This window comes from Rhamphochromis longiceps, linkage group LG8 (genome assembly GCF_057381845.1).
Source record: "Rhamphochromis longiceps isolate RC_006_pf linkage group LG8, R_longiceps_female_GT1.1, whole genome shotgun sequence".
NCBI lineage: Eukaryota > Metazoa > Chordata > Actinopteri > Cichliformes > Cichlidae > Rhamphochromis > Rhamphochromis longiceps.
The window spans coordinates 2,904,319-2,923,126 of NC_140564.1; the positions used below are offsets into that span (position 1 = coordinate 2,904,319).

Genomic DNA, 18,808 nt, shown 5'->3' on the forward strand with positions numbered 1-18,808 from the left:
AAACACACAAAAAACTGTTAATAACCGATAAAATGAACGCAATCAGTATCGTTTGGTTTAGCTCATCAAGACCCACATTAAGCATCTGCTACACACAGGAAGAGGAGGAAGAGGAGTTAAAAGGACAAAGAGTAATATCTCTCACATACAATGTAAATAAGTAGGATTTACAGCTGGATAATAAACAATAAAGATAATTATCATGAAATAAGTTAACCTCGATATAAGTATGACGCGATCAGTCACCCATGTTTGGACAGACAACGTGACAGACCAATGACAACCATAATAGCCCCCCACAGAACCAATCACGTGGCTGGGACAGACTTCAGGTTAGGTTGATTTACACACGTGCTAATGTTTGGGCCGCAGCAGCCGTACACACCAGCACGCCGGGAGCAACAAAACATGGACAGTGGCAGAGTTAACGACCACGAATCCAACAGGAAGAAAGAAGAGAGCGACGTGTGCCAAAGCATGTTTCCATAAAAGGCAGGTAACAACACAAATCATGTTTAGCAGCAGTGCAGAGACATTTGGACAGGCACCACACAACATAAGACATACAGTAACATGACAAATGCAACATGATCCTGAGTGTAGAAGGACAGTCGCACAGCTGAGCCTCGCTGACCAGCTCTGCAGACACAGAGCACGTGCGATCAGTCTGCAGCCGCTCTTTAGTATTCAAACGCTGCATTGCTGACATCAGAAGATAGTCCAGTGACTGACTGTTGCACATGTTTGTGTGTCTGTGTGTGTGTAGTGATCATCTCTCTCTCTCTCCATCCTCATCATTTACTCCCTCTCTCTCTCATCTGCTTCCTCCCCCTCCCCCACTCTTTCCTCCACGAGCAGGGAGACAGAGGAAGAGAGATCAGCGAGTGCATCTCTCTCCTCATTCAGCCTCCCACCCACTCCGTCTCCCACAATGCACTGCTGCAGTCGACTGAGTGATAGCTCCCAGCCAGCACACGCTGAGGACATCATTGTCGTGCCGTCTTTGTTTACCCTTGCTGTTTTATCGCCACATATTACTCATCTGTTTATTGCTGCATACTTTTACCCTCCACTTCAAATTCAACACTGGCCTCCTTCTTTATTTTGTTTGGTGGAGTAGTGCTCATTCCTTTACACCATCACCCTCATCACCCTTCCCTGCTCATGTGATCATCCGTCCATCCTGGTGTGTGTCTGCCACTTCGGATTCTTTCAGTGCTTTCCCTTCATTTCATTCTGGGGCACAAGCAGCAGTTTACTCACTGTCATCATTCATTCTTACTGGTTTCATCATTATACTGGTGTCATTATCATCAGGATCATTAAAATGCATACCTTCTGTCACCACTGAAGAGATAACGTCGTTCCAGCTGTTTCCTCTGATACCCACCACTGTTTGTCTTTAAACAAGGCAAACTGAAACGTTATCGCTTCGTGCTATAGGACACTGATCACCACACGTGTGATTTTACAGCTGTGACAAGATCAGAGAAGAACGAGTGAGATAAAGAGAAGTGCTGCTAAGATACAGTCATAAAAGAAATTACATGATTGTCCTCATATCCAACCATTTTTACTCATCACTCGTTTTCAAATCTAATCCTCACCTCATCTTTTCAATATTCTATATACACACGAATCCAGTCAAACTCAACAAGACGGCAAGTCATCCTTCTAACTTCAGGAGAAGCAGGCTTAGAATGAAATAAAACCAAAAGCTCAGAGAAAATGAGCTGCTGGCCTGATCAGAACAGTGACAGTGTTTCAATTAAACTCACCTAAACAGCTAAATCTATCATACTTCAATCGAGTTTTGCTATCAGGATCCTATTTTCACTTTAAAGTGAGACAGACAGAAAGACAAAGACACTGAACATTAGGGCTGCCACGATTAGTCGACTAGTCACGATTACGTCGACTATCAAAATCGTCGACGACTGATTTAATAGTCGACGCGTCGTTTGAAGCTTTGTAAGATCACAAAAGACGCAGGAATAATAGCAGGATTGTAATAACGGACTGAAACAGAAGATGGCAGCACTGCATGTACAAGGATGCCAGCTGCCGTTAAACTCTGAAGAAGAAGAAGAAGAAGAAGCAGCTGTGTCCCAGAATTCATAGCGCAGCCCAGCTCAGTTTCCAACAATGGCGGTAGCTAGTTAGTTTTAATATTACTCTTATTATTCTTTCTGGGTCACAAAATAAACGTTTAACATATTTTCAGGCGAGAATGTAGCTGTGTAAACTTCAAATATCTGCTCAGTTTATCAGGACACCACATATTTTCAAAAGCGCTCCGACGTTTTCGGAGACATCTGTTACCCACTAGCTCGATAGTTAGCCGGGGGCTAGGCTAACTAGAGCCGTGAGAACACCGGACTCCCGGCAAATCGTTTTCAAACCCACCGCCGTCTTTCGCTGCTCAGGTTAAACATATAAGTCACTTAGATAACTTAACAATGTTATTGTTTGGCTTTTTTTTAGTATTTTATTTGTTCCTGAGTAAATCGGTTTGTCTGAGATTAAAGTTATAGTTTTTACACAGCTGAATAAACCAAGCAGACAGCTGATTATCAGAAGTGTGAGATGCTGGAGAATATACTCCGGTGTCCTGTTATATTTTAGATAGCAAGGAGTTTATTAAACTTCACCGAAACAATCTGCAGATTTCATTAAAATTGAATAAACTATCATCTTGTCTTTATTTTTAGTTAGCACAGACCTTAAACACTTAAAGCTGTAAGCTAATGATAGTGATCATTATGATGGTAAAGCAGATGCTGCTGGTGCAAGAATCTATATGTTTTGCGTCCAATGGATGATGATCTGATTAGTCGACTAATCGCAAAAATAATCGGTGACTAGTCGACTATCAGAATAATGTTTTGTGGCAGCCCTAGTGAACATTCACCTCTAAAGATAAAAAACATGTAGTAAGTAGCTCATACAGACTGAATTGTCCATATAAAAGTACATTTATAATAAGCTAAAGCAATCGTTATAAATAATAATATTGATAAAACAAAACAAAGCAAAATAGAATTTAAGGATATCAGCTCACAGGGGAAACGGTGTCAAAGCACAGAGTTGGAATAATACAACGAGAAATCAATAAAGTGTTTTATTGCAGAGTTATAGATTTATTATAGATTTCTTGTATCTGTCCTCGTGGCAGCAGAGCTTAAACAGCCCCGCCTCCCGTCCACAGCGTGATCGGTAAACGTCTCCACCACAGCTGTTTCCATTTGAATGACTTATTTAAATACTATTACAGTATGTAAAACCTCAGCTTTAAGATAAACATCAAAGAATCCAAGTAAGAGAACAACAGTCAGCAAGCAAATGAGGAGCAGGGAGGCCTGTTTGACTTCACCCACTGGAATCTCTAAACAAATACCTATGTGAGTGTGTGCGCTGTGCGGGATCAGCGTGATGGGTCACATTCTCCTCAGCGATCTGCTTCATCCAGCTCTACAATCTGGAGATTTCACTCTCAGTCGAGCACAAGAGACGTGCCGACGACGGGGAGAGTGAGACGTTCCTGCAGAACCCGTCTGCGTCTCTCAGCAGCGCACAAACCGGAGCTCACGCGCGGGACGTCTCAGATAGATGAACACATCTCATGGCGTCTGAGCATTTAGACAAAGCTGCAGGAGAAGGAACGCCGAGGAGGAGAGCTGCACAGTCTGTTCCCCTGTCGGGACGATCCGTCTGCGAGCACGTGTTACTGTTCACAGCAAGGAAGACATGGCACACACAGACGTATGCAGATGCACACACACACAGAGACGTATGCAGATGCACACACACACAGAGACGTATGCAGATGCACACACACACACACACACAGACGTATGCAGATGCACACACACACAGACGTATGCAGATGCACACACACACACACACACACAGACATATGCAGATGCACACACACACAGACGTATGCAGATGCACACACACACAGACGTATGCAGATGCACACACACACAGACGTATGCAGATGCACACACACACAGACGTATGCAGATGCACACACACACACACACACACACAGACGTATGCAGATGCACACACACACAGACGTATGCAGATGCACACACACACACACACACACACAGACGTATGCAGATGCACACACACACACACACACACACACACACACACAGACGTATGCAGATGCACACACACACACACAGACGTATGCAGATGCACACACACACAGACGTATGCAGATGCACACACACACACAGACGTATGCAGATGCACACACATGTAGAACTCAGTCACGAAAACACACCATAGAAACTGGAAAATGGAGAGTCTGGTGAGTTGGTTGCTATAGTAACTGAAGGTCGCACTAAGCACTGGCTATGTACACACACACACACACACACACCTAGTTTCCTATTGAATCTTTGTGTGTGTTTCTTGGTTTCCACCTTTCACGTGCAGCTGAGCGTTCAGCTTCAAACATTTCAGAGCTTTGAGCGTGCAGCCAAGAACAACAGCAGATGCAGGGTGGGGGCAGAGAGGGACAAGCAAAGTTTATCAAAATCTCACATATTTTCTCTGTACAGATGCTTTAGTGTCTGATTGTTTTGGAGGTGTGTTTAGCAGTGCAGCAGAGTATAATCTGCCCATCACTAACAGCTGCAGAGCTGCGTTCTGGCTGGCTGCACCGACGGCCGCTGGCAGCCAATGAGCACAAGTCATGAAAATGTAGAACCAATGGGGGGAGTGCAGTCAAATCTGCTTTTTAAACTGAGCACCAGGGGAAGCTGGAAAACACACCCACACACACAAGAAAGAAGACAGAGAGGAGAACAAAGGTTGTGACTGAGAGAGCACTTCATGACCATGATGACAGCAGCAAGGTGTTTCCAGTGGACTTACTGAGATGCATAAGCATAAAGCACAAACATGCACATCCTTGCATGGAGTGGAAGTGGTTTGGCCTTCATATGAGACTGCTCGAGTGCACTGCAGGAAGCACACATGAACGTGCAGGTAAACCATTCTAAACAATCTCTTCATGTTTTTGAACAACATCACATACAGCTGCAGCAGCAGACTGAAAGCCTTCTGGGAGTTTTGTGATTGTAACTGCAGGACAAATCACGCACTCTGTCTTTAATTTCCTTTCTCTCATTACAGTGAAAACTATCTATGAACATTTGAAAAGAGTCGACAGAGTGATTCAGTGTTTTTACCCCTCTGATGACTTCATAACTTTCACAAGCAGCTACACCCTCTTCCTTTCCTCTCCATCTCCCTCTAGATCCGTCTGAGCTCCAGTCTTACCCTCCAAACAGTCATGTCCACACACACACACACACACACACACACACACACACACACACACTACTATTCTGCTTGCCAAAAAGTCTAATCTGATTTACTGAGCTTGACTGGAGAGAAAACATGCTAGTCAAGCTAAAAAGACTTCTTTATCCCCCCCCTGGAACCTCCACGGCCTCACACACAGAGGAGGAAGCACACAAACACACTTAGAACAAGTAAGGAGATTTAAACTCAAGCCTTTCCATCCGCAGTAACAGGAGAAAGAAAAGTTACATCTGTCACCACGAACAAGCCCATCCTTTATACTACTTTGAGTACTTGTGTGTTTGTGACATTATTTGCCTCATTACATACAAACTGTAGGGTCACGTAGAGCTGACTCGGGGAATGAACAGGCCGAAGAATGCAGAGATACAAAGGCAGTGAATTTGCACCATGAAGAGGTGAATCTGTGTCACATTACATGAACACAAATCTGCATATCAGCTACAGCATATCAGCTGGGGACTGTGGATTCCCCTGAGAGCAATGATCAACAGTCAACAGTATGTGGTGACAGAACAAGGAGTTATAAAAATACTAAGAAGAGAGGTGAACTACTGAGCATGAACCAGGCTTACAATACTGAAGCCAAGGTGCCACGTAGCAACAGATGATGCTGGAGCATTTTAGAGTTACAGAATATCAATCAGCACGGTGACTTTCACAGAGATGGTCCCCAAGAGGCACATAGATATATGAAGCAGCTGCTGAAACGTGTCAGTCTACCCTGCAGCACAGATGGTTATGATCTCCCAAGTTATAAATAAAACTTCGTCGCTTTTCTGTGAGGAAGCATGTGTTAAAATGTTAACATTCAGGGTCTAGTCTGATTCACTGAGCATCTTCAATAACAATCATCTATATTCACAGTCACCAACTGAACAACATGGTGCTTCACAATGAAACGAACTCCAACACAGAGACAGACAGCACTCTGTGAGAGTGTCTCTTTTGTGGAAGGTCACTGGGTTAGAAATAACACGAAGGCGAGAGATGCAATAAGAGAGCAGATGAGTTGAAGTAATGCTCAATGACAGCATGAAGCCACGTCCCTTCTTCTAGAAGGTCATCTCTCTCTGCTCGCACCACGCTGGAAACAGACACGATGCGTAGCGCAGACACATGCAACACAACAGAACTGGAACCGGGAACATGTGGAAGAAAGTGGAAAAAGGTTGAGACAAATATGTAGAGTGAGCAACAGACAGATAAAGGAAAGCAAACGTCCTCGAGCAGAGTGACCCAGCTTTTCCTGCCGCTCTCCTCTTTCATCCACTCCTCTCCTCGTGAAAGATGTGTGGGCCCAGGAGCCAGGAGGGACTGTGCTGCCGACGCTTCAAGACAAATCACATTGTTGTCGTTTGTAGATATGATCCAATGCAACCAGGAGAAAACAGCTGCGTAGTGTTGTGCTTACAGGACAGTCACACATCCTAACGCGTGTTCATGGAGGCACGACATAGGCCTGCTTCTTTTCAATTTCAACATTAGCTCCTGAAAACACAACATCTCAAATGAATACAATATTCTAGCATGAACCTCTGGGTTTAGTGCAGCGCAGGAAACCACAGTCACGGTGAGCTGAGCCACACAAGGTCACTGATGAAGATTAATTATTAATTATTATTAGGAAAGTTGACAGTGTGGGAAACGTGTGGTAGGAGGAGGTGCACAGAGACGGCCACAGCCTTCAGAGGGTCGTTCACAAAACAGGAACCAGTGTGAAGTGTCTGTTTGTGGAGTCATCTGCTGCTGCTGGTCCAAGTCTACAGTCAATGCAGCCGTCCAGCAGGAGGATTCACTTCATCTTTCTATGCGCTGACATACACAGATGCCAGTTTCTTTACATTTCCTAAGGAGAAACTACGAGGAAGATGAGGAAGACCAACCCAGTAACACTTCAGCCGACTGCCTCCATGCAGTGCCGCTTTGAAGCAGTAATTTGTGGTAAAGGTGAATATATGATCGAAACATTCTAATGTGAGACACTCGATTCATGATATTCATGAACTCTAAACTAGAGATGGCACGATACCACTTTTTTATGTCCGACACCGACATCATAAATTTGGATATCTGCCGATACCGATATGAATCCGATATACTGTGGTTTTTAATCAATAAAACTGTTTTTTAATATCTTGCTGCATTTTGATAAGTTCATACTCAAGTTTAAATAAACAACAACACTAAAGCTATTCTGTTAAACCTGTATGTAAAGAACACACTGCACCCAAAATATTTCATAGTTCAGCAAAACTGATCAATCTAATAAACTTAAACCTGCTCCATCCTCCCTGTTCTGGTGTTTTAAAGAGAACTTAGCAGAAATATTAAGCAACCTGACTAATAGGGTTGCAAACTCCCAGCAAAAAAAAAAAAATAGGGAACCACCCCTCACTCAGCTGATCAAGCTTAAACGTGCTGCTGCTGTTCAGCCGCTGGTTTCCTCTTTCTGCTGCAAAGTGGGCCAAAAACAAACAAGAGAGACGGACTCACGACAGAAAAGCCGATCAGCTGATCAGTGATCAGTTTCATGATTGAAGTAGGAGCAGGAGAGAGAGAGAGGCAGTCGCTCCATATATCGGTTGTTAAGCTTAACGCTGGAATGCTTTACAAACATTCAGAGATGGACTTACACACTTGCTTTACTTCTCTCTGGGATCACTTCCTCGGAGATGAAATGCTGGTTTGGTAGCGAGGCTACAAACACACACAGCGGCTCTATCACGTGACCACACTGCTCCGACGTGCTACGGTTATGAGCCGAGTCGCCATGTCGCAAGTTTTGTGAGGTGCTTTTTTGATATTTAATGGATCGGATTACATTTTTTATTTCTCTCCGATATCCGATCCAGTAATTTACGTCAGTATCGGACCGATACCGATACGTAATATCGGATCGGTCCATCTCTACTCTAAACCACGTAGAAGATAAAAGAAGGCCTGAAACATTTCACTTTACACACAATGAATATAGAAGGTGAGATTTTATGACCTGTATAAACATCTTAATGATATTCATCATTTATTATTGTAGTCAGTATTAAAGACATGTATAAAAGTATCATCTGTCAGTTTGTGGTAGGGCTTGATGAACTGCTGGCTCTTTGGACTCATCATGAGACTGAGCACGTGTCCCGACCTCACTGAGGTGGCTCGCATGTAGGGCTGGGCCATATTATACCGTTCACGGTAATACCGGTATAATGTTAGGCAACGATAGGAAAATGAAATATCGCGATAGAATGGGAGTAAAACGCGCATGCGCAGTGCCTTTGTTTTCATACACACATGGCCGATTGTTGAGGAACCAGAATTGGTTTGTAAAAATGGTGCAACTTCAGTGATGTGGAACTGGTTTGGTGTTTGTCCGTCAGATACACGACAAAGCACATTTTTTTGCAGAACATGCAAGCGGCCGTCGTTATTGTCGTATTTGTCGGACTAAGATGCTCTTAAATCTGGGAGTAATCTGGGTCCTAAACTCCGTATGCTTCAGGTCAAACAACACTGCAGCATCACTGAGAGTTAAAAACTGTCTAAATTCTTTGATCTTTAATAAAACGATCAGCATTGCTGCTTTACCAGGTGTAACTATAAAGTTTAACTTCCAGGCATCCATGAAAACAAAAGTTATTACATTTAACGGAGTTAGAAGTTAGCAGGAAGCTAGCGGAAGTTAGCTCGCTAGTTTCGCTAGTTACCTAAGCATGATATTGCATGTTCTGACTGAGAGATTTCTGGAAAAAATCAAACGTACAGCTCTGCTATCACTTCCAACATAAATGAAGACAGGAAACTAAACAGCAGTGACGTTTGTAGGGTTACTGAAGTTGGGCTAGCTGGTATATAATGATGTGCTACGTGATCGCTAGCGACACAGCTATGTTAGCATAACATAAACAGTGAAGCTGGAGGACGAACACTAACACTTTTCCACTTATAAAAGTTAACGTTAAGGTTCCTCATGGTTAGAGACAAATGCAATCGCATGGCAGGATGCTGTAAACGGACCAAACTTCAGTCAGGAGAACAACTGAGATAATCCATCCACAATACGAGGTTAGTCATTAATATACTGCAACAACATGGGAATAGAGCAGCTGCCAGAGAATTCAACACTAATGAATCAATGGTACAGAAGTGGAGGAAGCAAGAAGAATGAGTTTAATAAAGTTTGACTTATCTGACTGCTTTGTTTCGCTTAATGTGCCTTATAATCCCGTGCACCTTATGGTCCGAAAAACACGTACTGCACACTGCAGTTTAATGTTGCAAAGCACCTCTTTTTAACTTCAGTGGATATTATACATGGTTATGCTCAGGATATGTCAGCCCATTTCTACTGGAAATGCCTTTTGGTTAAACTTTCAGCAAGGAATTAGCATTTGCACTGTTACATTTTTATAAAGCTTTAATGTACATAAAAACCAGCTTCTTGTTTACGTGAAAATAAATGGAAGGTTGTCTTTTTGCGCTAGTAATGTTGTGGAGTTGTATTTTGTCTCACATCAATTATATCGTCGGTTATATCGTTATCGCAAATTTTCAAATATATATCGTGATAAATATTTTTGGCCATATCGCCCTGCTCTACTCGCATGCGTTTGCTTTTCTATTATTATTGCTTTGTTTTCCATCCATCTACCATCTCTCTACATGCCCGAGGAGTAAGATCCCTTAGACTGACACACACACACACACACACACACACACACACACACACACCCCCCTTGTTTAACTCCAGAAGCACCTGCAGCCTTTTACCTGTGTAGTCCACATGAACTAACTAACTGAGCTGCTGACAGGAAACCCAATTTGTTTCTTAGCTTCAGTCTTGAAGCCACCTGTCTCTGATCTGTTCAGTAGTCACACTTTATTAAACTGCCTTTCACACTTTTCTGGAACTTCAAAGAATTTTATTTTTAATTGCAATTAAACTTTGATAATTATCAAAGGAGACTTGGTAATCTTTCTGCAGACCTCAAACAAAGCCTAAAATGCACGGGTTGTTGCAAAGACACAACATAGCCATGGATGTGATACAGGTAACACACTTCATTGCACTTGCAGCTCTGCAACCCTCGTGTGAAATATCAACTCCTGATGGGAACAGAGAAGCCGACTTCTGAGGGAACCAAATAAAGAACTAAATGTTGAATATTCAGCAGAATATGAGGACACACTGAAGGAAAAAGAAGGCGGGGCTTTCTTCTCTGCATTGCCTCCCCTCCCTCTTCTCTCACTCCCCGTCTCCTGATAATACAGCTCTAATAATAGTCTAGTTGCAGCGAGACAATCGTTCAGTGGAATCTAGGGCAGCCACTGCAGAGCCAGCATGGGAAAATCCCTCCTGTCCTCTCCAGCCTGCATGCCTGCCTCTGCATCTGTGTGGGTGTTTTCAGTTCATGCTGCACAGGAGGAAAGAGAGCACTTGTGTTACATTTAAAGATCTTTATCCTGAAAATCGGCCAACAACTCAGCCATTTCTTTGACACGTGGCCTCCCAAATATGTGTCCCTTGGCATGTGGGAGCCTCCTACAGTGGGGGGGTAATGAATAAATAAAGCCCTCTGTGCACGACGAGCTCTGGATAGAAACAGCATATATGGACTCAACATATATGTGCATTCATCATACTGTAAGCTGTAAATTCGTGCTCCTCTGTGACGCGTCGGGTGAGCTCTGGTCTCTGAATAAACAACCGTGACAAACATCTGCACACCGCCACCTCTGTGGATGTGTCACAGTGCTTCAGGGCTGTTTAATAATCTGTAGTACATCTTTAGTCACTGTGTTCTGGCTTTATTGTATGAACAACCACAATTACTCGCTGTCTCAGCAGTGATTCCCTCCAACAAAGATCTGCTTCCTGAATATAACCAAGAGCCGTCAAAGCCCGAAGCTTAAACTGCTTCAGTTCCATAAGAAACCCTCTACAGGCCTTAACGATTTCTCCTTTATACTTGATAATATGCAGGGAAGAGCTTTTGTGCGACAAACACAGAGATGAGATTTGGAGTTGGGTGGGGACGGGGTGCCATTAAGCATCATCTCATTAATGTCACGGGTAAATAGTGACCTGCAAGTTTTTATATTTTTCCTCAGAGAAGACTCCTGGATGAAGTGAAGGAGTGCATGCAGAGGGTCGGATTCTTCTCTGTTTGGCACTGAGTCGATGCACCGACTGCGTGGGCATGTCTAAACTGAAGAACAGAACTGAGCTAGGCTAGACTGGTGCTGTGCCTGGAGACACCAGCTGGGATCTAGTCTCACTCTAGCTTCCATCCATGCGACTGTTTTCTACGTGTTACGTAATGACAAATATGGGGGTCAAACTCCAGCTGTTATCAGCTAGAAAGTGACAGTTGTGCAATATTACACAGCCAACAGCAACAACAGTGTGTTTGTAAACCTGAAGTAGTTTGATTACACTCAGTGAGCAAAAAGAAAGAATGAAACCAGTTCAGAGTTCAGAGACACGTGTTCACTGTGCCAGGAACACTGTAAGGCCTGGGTTTAGTTACCGCGTCCTAATGGGGAACTTTTTAAACCAGTGTCATCCAGTCAGGGGTTCAGTGAGCTGCTAATGGTCCCACGCGTATAAGAAAATAACGTATTCTTCAAGGGTTTATCCCTAAATTTAAATGGAGAGATTTTTCCTTGTGAAAATCAAACCCTCTGCAGCCTCTCGGGGATAACGCCGTCTGTTTTTTCCTCTGTCACATTAGGAAGTAGCTTTAGCTTTAGCAGCGAGGCATTCTGGAGTTTAAGCCAACATGGCACATGGCACGGGCCCGTCACACAGACACAAGCTGGCCCAATGTCTCCTCGCCAGAATAAGTGTTTATGCCAGCTGCAGTCTGCACTGTAATAATATTCATGTAAATGACTCGAGCCTTTGGAAGAGAAAGGGAAAAAGAAAGGCTTGTCTGTCTGTGGGTGGAATTATCACAGGAGCAAAAACTTCATTGTTGTCAGGTATGTATATGTACATGAATGTAGCTGAAACAGCTGCTGCTGTCTTCACACAACAACAACAGGCTGAGCTGTATGAATATGGAAACACTGGCTGAAACCACGACAACTGAAGCAGAGATGCGTCACACACACCCAAGGCTGGTCGGCCCTGTGCTGTAGTGCCAGGCCAGCTTAATCAGCCGGGCTCCTAGTACCGAGTCATGTGACTGCGCCGAGTCTCAGCTGTGTGCGCCCATGAGAAAGGAGGCAGAGAGAGGGACTCTGCTGAGGTAGGCAGGAGTTTCCACACATGCACATACACAGCAAGCTCTGGGGTTGATACAGTGAACAAAGAAGACCTCTATTCAAGTGAGCATTCACAAGTAGGTCTGCATCGAGTTAGAAGAGCTAAAAGTTTGTGTGTGAAGCACGTGTGCTGCAGAAAACAAATCTCCAGCTTACAGACGAACACCCTGGTACTGTTAGTGTTTCCACCTTAAAAAGCACTTCAGCCCTCAGCATAGATGAGTTCAAGTTCGTGTGTTGTTATTTGCCTGCTCATAGTGTGCGCTGGACTCCAGATTGTTGTTCTCGGTGTGCAAAGGCCACTTTAGCCGTGAGTTTAAGAGTAACTACTGAGTTTGAAGTAACTCTTGCAGTTCTTCTGTCTCCCCTCAGTAACTATGTGGGTAGGTGTTAATATTTGTGTTAATAAATATGTTGGAATTGTGTTTTCAGACATGAAACGTCAGACTGTTTTATTCTGCTCTGTTTCCCTGTAAATGTTGGGGACCATAGCTGACCGCTTTCACTCATATTTAACCTTCAAGCTTCGTAGGGTCTCTTTGAGTCAGTCCATTGGAGTTAATTCAGTTTAAAACAGGAACAATCAGTTAACTCTGCACTAGGGCTGGGCGATATATCGAGTTTTTTAAAAATATCGATATATTTTCATACGAGATATAAGATGTGACAATATCGTTTATATCGATATAGCCTATGTTACGTTATAATTATACTTGTGGAGCCGCAGGTTTGCCTCTCTTTCGTCCACTTTTGTCTCTACGCAACGCTACTCAGCCTCGCCTCTCCTTCACTGAACACAACTCCGCCTCCCCCATAGCTTCACCTGCAGGCAATAACAAGATGAAAGCGGAAAATCTCCGTTAGCGAGTTACCGTGCGTGGGGCTGGTCGGCGTCAACGTGTTAGCGAGCTAACCGCGCTAACGACATGCACGGCCTAAAATCCTTTCATTTTCTCAAAAATCGACAGCGCGCCCTATGTATGAATTCTGGTTGTGCTTACTGACCGCGAACCGATTTTATGTGGAACACAGCGCTCAGCAATCTGTCAAAAAATGTTTTAATATGACTTTGCTAAGCTACGAGCTGCACCGCTTGATGTCGGAGGATTACGGCTACCGGGGAGGAGCCTCGCGGAGTGATACGTACTGTGTGTGTATAAGGAGCACAAACGGCACCTGTTCAGAGACGTGGTGCAGCTGTGAAATCTGTCTCTTTGTTATTATGCTCAGCGTCTATTAGTTTACATTTTGACTGCACAATTGTGACCTTTTTGTTATGCACAAAAACAACATTGTTTTCTTTTATTTATGGACCATGATTATTTAATAAATGCTGATAATTTATTTTTGAGTAATTTCTTCATGTACATCTACGCTGTATGTAAATAAAAGTGCCCGTGTGACATCTGGGACACAGTGTGACTAAGAACTCTTTTTGTTCTTAACTTATGGCTTTAAAAAAAAGATCGAGATATACATCTTATATCGCCATCCAGCTAAAAAATATCGAGATATGAATTTTGGGTCATATCGCCCAGCCCTACTCTGCGCTGCCGGTCGCTGCAGCCAGCCGTGGAGGCAATGCTCATAACGTATCATTGAAAATCACTTTGTGTCATTCTGCAGCACCACACTGCACTACTGTTGCTTTCTGCCACCACTGTGGAGACATGCAGCCATGAACTACACGTGGGCAGATGTTACTAAGAAATCCTTGAACACGTGTGGTGTTAGATACTTTATACCTGGCAGTTTACAACAGGTAACACACAGATTTGTTTCAGACACAAACTCAGTCACAACAAAGGAACACTGTTCTGTTTTGAAACAGAAAAGCAAATCATTCAAACATTAAAGCCTTTTGTAACCCGTAGTAATAAAGTGTGTCCAAGGGCAGAGAAGAGTTATCTCATTAAAAACACCTGTAAGCGCTCGCTCACATGCTCGGGCTGAGCGTTACCTGCCTGAAATCTGATTCCACACAAACCCTCTCACCCAGCAGGAGGGTGGGAAGCCGGTTTCCACTTATTCTAGTAGTGTAAATTACCATAAATGAACCAGCAACACACACACACAATCTCGTGTTTCATGGCAGAAGACATCAGTGGAGGCACTTGGAGAAATGTAATTGTGTTACTTGGCCCTCTAACCTGTCCTCTGCCTGACCCATAAAACTTCTCTTATCACTTCACTTAGTGGACGAAGACGCTGAAATAATCCAGTTTCTTTTCCATTTGTACGTGAATCCGATACTTTACAGCTAAGCAAGCAAGTGCTCTCTGCATAGTTACGACCCAGTAGAAAAAGGATTTCCAGTTAAAGATACAGACGTGGCACTTGTTATCACATGGTGAAGTTAATAACTAGATGACTGATTATCCTCATATGAGCATGAAGGCACCAGCAAATAAACTCAGTGGTCCTGAGAAAAGGTTTTGTGTAACCATGACACACACGATCACATTCAGAGATGTTGACCCACTCGAGCCTGGCAGCGAGCGCGTCACAGCAGTCACCAAAGCGCTGCCCTGCGCCTGTTAAAAATGCTCCAGAGGTTCCCGTGAAAGATAAAATGAAAGTCCTGCATGAACGCTGAGATTAAATATGGCTTCTACTCTGATCTGAGTAAGTAAGACTAATAAAGTGCCTCAGATTTCCACTGATGACACGTGTTCAGGTAAAGGCTTCTTCCCAGCTACACAGACCTGAAACCATACTGGAGGATGTGTGAAGGATTGACTAACTCTTAAGAGGATTTATCTATTGTGGCATTGACAGCCAGTAAATGTGTGGAAGGACAGACGACACAGCTATAGGGTGTGTGTCTTAACCACTAATATGACTGACACACCTGGGATTTCCAAAAATCCATGTTGTGTTCATTTCACTCTTATTAGCAGTGCATGTGTCCTTTCCTCCTCCACACATGAACCACCGTGACAGCAGCACTGTTTGAGTGAGTGCCTCCAAACAGGAGTGGTCCACAGGCTCCCAGCAATTAGCAAGCAGCCAGAGACAAGCAGAGGCAAGCAGTGATGTAACGATAGACACATCCAGCGCTGCTGGGTTACATGAGACCGGTTCAAAACAAACTAGTGATTCATGCAGAAGGTTCAGATTTCATTCATTAGAAAAAACAAGTACAATATAAACAGCATGTCTGCAAGCGGAACTACTTCAAGACCGAGTGGAACAAGAACAGATTAGTGCGTAACATCCAGCACAGCAGAAAACTAGTCCCCACGCTGCCGGCCCAGCGCTGATCGGAGCCCGGTGGTTCTCCTTTGGTGTCTGCTCCCTTCAGGTGAGCAGGAGATCCCTCATGCAGCAGGGTCGACACCCTGAGGTTTTTTGTTGCATCGCTGCACAATCAAGTACATTTCATGCACTTGAAAGGCCTTTACTGAGGACTGTCAGTGCGATGGGAGATGTGATTGGTCTGTAATGCTGTGAATGTGGGAAGTGCACGTCAGAGTAACATCATGCTTGAACAAAAGATCCAAAGTTTCCCACTCACACCGTAGCAACAGGAACATTTTGTAGCAGCTTAGAAAAACATTGTTACTTTTTCCATAATTGTGAAAAAGTAACAAATACAGCTGGGATGAAACGATATTGCATCTACAGTGTGTGGCCATGATGTCTTTTACTCGCGTTATCTTTGTCTTTGTCTATCTCTAATATTTAAATTTGTTTGATAAAACATTCACACCACTGCATTTCTTCCATGGTCACCAATCAACCATCCTGGTGTTCTGGTCTCACCGACCAGCAGCAGCTCTCTACGCTACATTCATACAACTATACACTATATTCAAAATTTGGAGTCACTAATTAAGCCCCCAACCTGTTTTTGACCTGTGGCAGTAAGGCCCCACAATCAAACGGACAACCTGGCTGTAACAGCAGCAGTCTGTGGCTACAACACTACTGTCATTCTCACTGAGTAGTGTAGCTCATAGTCTCCATTACCATGACTGGCATCGAGTAACCGAGACTATATTTACACACACGTTCTTAATATAAGAGGCTGGCCTCACTTCTTCTATCAGCAAATGACAACTTAGCTCCAGTTCCCTTAATCACAGTGACTACTGTTGCAAATTAAGACCTGGACTCGTTTTCATTTTGCTTGTTGCTGACAATGACATGAGACAAAAAACAAGCAAACAAAAAGATAACGGGAAAGACAAGAATTGTCTGTAATATGATCTGATACAGGATTCAAAGAGAGGATGTGGTCACGGACAGAGACCCTACAGATATTCAGCAGAAGCCAGTATGTAGAACATGAGTTGTGCGGTGTGGATGCAGCACGTCTGACAGCTGCACGTCTCAGAAACCGAGCTAACAGCGAGCAGTCCCCACATCAGTTTCTCCTCCCCTCTTATCAATATTTCAAATTGTTCTGTGAGAGACAAGTTTGTGCTCACGCAGAGAAAAACATACACACAACATATGCAGTGTGTTACAGCTGCAGACCTTATAAAACTCGATCTAGTTCTCCTCAATCCGCTCATGTTTCCTGTGTTTTGTTTCTGCATACTTTGTGTATCCATTTGTTCTTATATACACAACACACTTCATTTTATTCTAGACTCAAATTGTGTGGTTAATGTTTGTAAGTGTAGTTTAGTATAACAAATCAAATTACAAAGCAAAGCTGTTCTTTTTGTCCTGGCACTGGGAGCACCATGCTTACAATGTTCAACAACGGGCCTTAAACCTTAAGCAGGAGCAGGGTGAGTATTGTGCCGGCTTTCTACCTGCTGTGCTGGATCACCAGAGATGAGCAGCAACTCAGAAGTTCAAGTCTGTGGACGTTCTACTGTTGAGACAGACTTTCACTGACTAATAAATAGAGCTGGGCGATAGAACGATAACGATATGTATCGCGATATAACTTTTACTCGATAGAGAAATTAAGCTATCACGATAGACCTCGCCGCTCTTGTCCTCTTTTAAAAAAAAGAAAAGAAAAAAAAGAAAAGGTCAGCCAATCCAAATTAAGTAGCGCAGAGCCGAACCAATCACAGCCGCAGCGTCACGTCGCGTGACTTGTTACGTACAGCACAAGTGCCAAGCTGCACGTGTGTTTGTTTGGGAAGCAGCCAGCGCGTAATGGAGGAAATGAGTGTGCCGACTAGAAAAATCAACCGAGCGTGACCGAAGAGAAAACAGATGATGGTTCCAACGCCGGAGAGATTGTCGAACGGAAGAGCCATAGAAGTTCCGTAGTGTGAAGGTATTTCGGCTATTTCAAGTCTGACAAAAAACAGAGTAGCGTGCACTGTAAATTGTGCCGAAAGCAAGTCTGGAAATACAATAAACTGGTGCATGCGTCACACTGTGCGCCACGTTATTGTTTCGGTGAAATGAATTTCTACAATACTGTTAATTCTACTCTCTGCAGTGTTTAAATGCTTACATATACACACAGTTACTGTCCCTCCACACATACGACTCGGTTCTGCTTCTATGCCCCAGCTTTGTTTACTTTTTCCCACCGAGGCTTCTAGACTTCTGATTGGCCAACATTTCTGCACGGTTAGGAATCTAGCGCCACCTGCTGCTTTGGCATGTTCATAGCAGCGTTTTCCTTCATTTCTGCCTTTATGTGTGGACGGGATTATTTTTTAAAACGACAACGGAAAATCTCCGTTTTCAAAAATACCCGTGTACGTGTGGACGTAGCCTCAGTCTGACTGGAAGCGCTAATTCGTCATTCGGCTTTTGTCAGACTAAAGTAACTGTTAAAACTGTTTGAAAAGCTAAGCTATACAACAAGGAGAGATTGAGAATTTCCTTTTAGTTCTCAGTTTATTTGATATTGACAAAAGTTAGTCAGTTTTGTCTGTTCTTCTGTAAAACAAACTAAGATTTATTTTTAGAATTAATATTTTGTTTCTAAGTGGAATTGACAGTTTAGTCTGTTTCGTTTGTTCTATTTTGAAACTTAAATGCTTTAGCGGCTGCCTTTTGTGTAGTTTGCAATATTTGCCTTTATTTATCTGAAAAAGTCTCATGTTCCTTAAGTACATCTACCCTGTTGAACTTATTATGGGAAATAAATATTTAAATCAAAACAAGCTGCTGATTATTTCACATTTTACTTGTGAGCAACGGCACATTTAAATCTTACAAATATAGTTATTTGGCTTATATCGTGATAGATATCGTTATCGCCTGAAATGAA

At 43.3% G+C, this 18,808-nt stretch overlaps 1 protein-coding gene across 2 annotated transcripts in view; it reads right to left on the minus strand.

Moving 5' to 3' along the window:
* LOC146662892 (jumonji domain-containing protein 1C-like) overlaps window positions 1-18,808 on the minus strand; it is a 119,755-nt gene that overhangs the window by 63,170 nt on the left and 37,777 nt on the right. The gene's annotated exons all lie outside the window — the stretch shown is intronic.